Here is a 5,252-nt window from a genome sequence, read left to right on the forward strand (position 1 = left end):
GAGGCAATGAAGCACCCAAAGTTTTTGTGCAGTTCCACCAAAATCAAGCATCCCTGTTGGCACATATATTGAGAGAGTGAGATTACTGTAATAGTGGGACTAGTTGATGAAACATACACTAACAAATAGAAGCACCCTCATTATCTTAATGGGTAAAGTTAGCAACATAGTAGTCTTGCTTAAAGAGAGGTATTAGTTTATTTAATCAGTGCCAATTAGCTCAACTCAACACTCAAAGCATTGCCATTTATCATAGGTTGCAAAACTTTAACGTGCAAAGATAAAGGAGTTTCTCATGACAGTAGCACGATACAAATAGAGATGACAGCAAACTAATATGGATGAAGGCCTTAGGCCCGTACCAACCTGAGAAAAAAAGCTTATTCATGTAGTCCCATAAGAGATGATAAAGCACTCACTGGAATCACACAATAGTATATATTTTTGTGCACTTCAAATGTATGGTTGAAATCACTCTTGTTTACCAGTGCTGAGATTATATCGAAAGATTATCAAGAACTTCAAGCAGAGTTAAAGCACTGGCTGGGATACAGTTCATTGTATTGTCTTGTGTAGTTCCACTAAAATGTATGATTGACACAACATGATCCCTGTTTGCACAAGTAGGAACAAGGTGAAACCTTCATTAGCTTAGTGAGAAAGGATAGGAAGACATTAGCATATTACTCAAACAGTAGCATCAAATTCATGATGGACAATACGCAAAACATTGCCTCATTGAACCAATGGCAATAAATTGACATGCAAAACAATAGCACTATTATGTCATGACACTAATAATATTCCCTCCCTGCTCCACCACATGATTCACCTCCATAGACAAACATACACACGTACATGATTCAGCATAGGGTCCTACTAAGATTTGTTTAACTCCAACAGGAAAATTAGGCAGTAATAAATTAGTGGTACTTAAGTACTCCTAATTAATTAAGTGAGACAGCAGAAGTGGAAGGGCTCCCTGGAGGATCGTCTCACATGTAAGGTAGTCGTTGCCGGAGCCCTTGAATGGCCTCGACTGAGGCCTCTGGCTTCAGCAAGATCGCCTTGGCACTGTTTATTCTTCTTCTTCTTCCTCTTCATGCTTTGTTTCTCTTTCTCCTCACCAGTTGGTGAAACCAAGTACATGATTGGCCTTCTAATTCAGAATTGGTTTTGTCAGTGAGGGAGTACAAGTGTACTAGTAAAAAACAACATTATTTTCTCATGGCAGTCGGAAAATAGAGATGAACACATGCATTAAATATCATTCTTACCTAAAGGAAGGTTATGGTGCCAATATGGATGATGAGGATTGGAACACAGATCTCCCTTTGTGCAGTTCCACCAAAATGAACCAACTGTTCCATTCTGACATTCCAGTTAAACAACACAAAAGTCACTTCTTTTAAGAAGAGTTTTGTGCAGTGCACCAAAAGGTCACAACAGCAACCAGGTGAATTGGATATCCCTGTTTGTACAAAAAGGCACAGAGGAAACAGTCAGAGTCTCAAACAATTACAGGCAAAAACATTTGGCTAAACTTGTCATGGCTTATAACAGTGGCATGGCTTCTTTTTTACCAGGGAAATTAGATTAAGAACAACTAAGGCTGCGTTCGGTTCACAGGTTTGGTGCAGGATTTTCGTAGGAACACAATTCCTACGGTATTCTTTCCCTTCCAACCGTTCGGAACACGGGAAAGGTGAATAGTGTTTCATAGGAAAGTTGGTCTGGTAGTACTGATTCCATAGGATTAGAAACATCCACGCGCTGCTCATTTTTTGGGCGGAAGCCCGAGGCAGGCGCTCGCTGCCATGCGTTAGACAGGTTGCTGTGCTGTGTTGCCAGAATAAAAAAATCAACCTATGTGTGGTACGTGAGGTGAGGACAAGAGTAGTCACTGTGCAGCTGAATAAACAAATAGCATCTCATACTACCAAGCATGCTACTCTAAGAAAACAAATCTGTACATTTCGTAGTCCATCCAAACACATTCTCTTGAGAGTTTCCTCCGGTTCGCTGTTCCATAGTTTTATACCTACATTCCTTTCCTATTCCTCTATTTTCGTCAAGACCTATGTTTTCTGCCCCTTTATTCCGAACGGAGCCTAAATATTTGGTATAAGGGCATGGGACAGTGGGTGCACCAGCAGTCCAGCACCATGTACGTAAACAGGGGCATAAAGTGGTGATTCATAGTTTGTTGCCCCGAGAAACAAACATCCAAGAAACATATCTGGGTTGGTCCCATTTTTGTTCACTCTAGCCACCTACTCCTATGTGTGGATAGCAAATCTAGTCCTGGTCATACCACTGCGTACAGCGTTACCCCTATATTTCCCTTTTCGACCAAGAGACCGGTTGGATGACCAGTCTGTACTACTTTCACTCCCTTTCCTGCCTGTTTGTACCAAGTCCGATGCACATACTAAATTCCCCCACCCCCACTTTATTTCTTGTTTGAACCAAGTACTCCCTCCGTCCGGAATTACTTGTCATCAAAATGGATGTGTCTAGAACTAAAATACATCTAGATACATCCATTTCAATGACAAGTATTTTGGGACAGAGGGAGTACAAGATTCGACTCCATGAAGTAGCTTTACCTCTAAAAATAGAAGAAAAAAAATATGTGACGTTGGACCATCCGACCGAGAGGGGCTGAGAGGTAGAAAATGATGCACATGCAGCGACGTAGTGAGCTGGGGAAGTAGAGCTAAGGCGGTTTCGAACGAAGATATACCTGAAGGTCGTCGGGATGTGGATAGGTGGGCGGCGGGAGGCCGGATCCGCCCACAGGCAATGATGAAGGGATCGGAGGACCTCCCGCGCCGGCGCTCGGCCAGAGATAATGGTGCGGCCGGCAGTGGGTCTCCTCCCTCGCTGTCGACGACGGCCTAAACGCTGCCCCTCCTCCCCTTCACCAGCGGAGGGGGATACGTCCGGATCTGTAACCAGCGGTGAGGATAGAAAGCCAGTGTTTGTTGAAGGGAGAAAGACAGTGTTACTACCCCTATCTTGTTTAGATCTGGAGAGGATGAGAGTGTGTGAATAGAGCAACCCTAGCAAGCAAGCGCGGAGGCTCTGGCCTATATATACGTAGTGGGGTAGTTTTCCTTTTTCACTCCATCAAAACAATCGTTTAAAATTGTGTACTACTACATGCCAGGTCGCGGTTTTTTTTAGTTGTTGATTGTTTTTTGAGATAGCTACCCGCTTGTTCCAAGTGGTGTTACGGTGTGCCAGGTCGCACTTTGTATCGTTCAAGTCTGGTACTACAAGTCCCTCCATTAAATGAACAACCAACCCCTCATAAAAATTGTGAACAAGCCCACGGCTAAAATTAGCGGAAACGTGGGTTGCCCCAACATGCATTATTATTTATATTTTCTACTCCCTCCGTTCCTAAATATAAGTCTTTTTTATGAGCCACACCTAAGACAAGAATTTTTTTATTAGCAGTGAACCCCACATGTCATAGACACAAAAATTGTGGCAAGATTCCCTTAGGCAAGCCAAAGTGTGTCTAACAATTTGAGCAACTCAGGTTAGGCAAGTGTGGCAAGTGTGGGAAAAATAATGTGGCAACATAAGACAAACATAGTCACAATCCAAACAGCCCCGTAAGTTTTTGTGACATGCATGAAAATTTGGTTAGTTAAATTTATAGTCAAAATTTGGCAAGGTGCATCAAATCAACACATGAAAGTATCAAAAGGAAAGTCACGGCATGCATGCATGCGTTGTACTCCCTCCGTTTCCAAATATAAGTCTTTTTAGAGATTGCAACAAGTGACTACATACGAAGCAGAATATGTCTACTCCTACATACGAAGTAGCCCATTTTAAATGTGTAAAAAGACTTATATCGAGTGCAGTGCTTTGATGTGTCGCGTCAACTCGTACAAGACCGAGAAATTTGATTACTACAATGCCCTCTCCCTCACGGACTGAGCTCCGGTGCCTTAACTGCACCTGCCTTTGGCTGCATGATAGGAGGGCCAACCACCTATTGGGCCCACCTGTCATAGACGCAAAGGCAGGAGCAGTAAGTAGAAGCTTTCTCTACACGCTATCCCTCCCGCACGAGGTGGACGGACATGCAGCAGTGGATTCGATACTGTAGAAGTAGGAGTAACATCATTGTTCGTCTTCTCGAAGAGGCGAAGAGCCAAGCGCAACCCGAACGTGGCAGTTGCGAACGCTCGCGTGGTGCGGTTCCTTGGAGTACTAGCCAGGCTCTTGCATGAGACAAAATTGCTATTCTTTAACAATTAAACTCCATTATCCATTGGTTGATACTCATTCTGCATAGGTCCACGCGCTTAGCACCGTTTCCTCCTGGGGTCACCAATGTTTATTTGCTAATTAATAGCATTGCATGCAATGAACTAGCCATTGCAAGTCATTAAAAGCATGCACACCTCTCATCTCTTATTGGTTGATATGTCAAGAAACAAGAAACAAGGTAGAAGTTAATGCACCGCGCCTAAGTGTTTTGGGACTATTTGGTTTTCGTAAGATGACTTACACACCTAGACGGAGGGAGTAGTATAGCCCTGTAAACCGGAAAGGAGTATTTGCCTTTCTAGAGATTTCAACAAGTGACTAGACTACACCATGTGCAGTACTCCCTCACTTCCGGTTTATAGGGCTCAAATCTCAAATCTCATGAACCAAGGAATTTTGCGATTGGAGGAATGTATCTCGTACTTTACAAAACTACCCTAATTAAACTCATGCATTAATTACGTAGTTCTCTCGTTTTCCTCTCCGCCTTGGTCGCGGTGCACAATATTGAGCACTCCTATATGACTAGCCGCTCTATCTACATGCGGGACATTTCAAAGCATCCGGGCCCGCGTGCCATCCACCAAATCACAGCGAGGTGCTACAGTCGAGACTCACCTGTCACCCCGGTGTGGCCGTCATGACCCGTCATATCACAAAACCCACACCTTTACCAGCAGTGGTAAGGTGGCCTCCAAGTTGGACTGGACGAAGCAGCCATCATTTCACTGGAACGCTCGTTCAAGCCCTTTCTTCCCTTTCTTGAAGAAAACCTCACTCCAGGCTACTCACTTCTGCCATTTTTCTTCTGTACCGACGAAGGAAAGGTGGGCGAATCAGTTATGCTGCTATATTTTCATTCCAAGAATCTTCTTTTTGCGAAGCACCGACCGATTCTCACATCCTATTCTTTTCCCGTTTTCATTGCGATTGTGGTTTCCTTTCGATTACTTTTTGTT

This window comes from Triticum aestivum, chromosome 7D (assembly GCF_018294505.1).
Source record: "Triticum aestivum cultivar Chinese Spring chromosome 7D, IWGSC CS RefSeq v2.1, whole genome shotgun sequence".
Taxonomy (NCBI): domain Eukaryota; kingdom Viridiplantae; phylum Streptophyta; class Magnoliopsida; order Poales; family Poaceae; genus Triticum; species Triticum aestivum.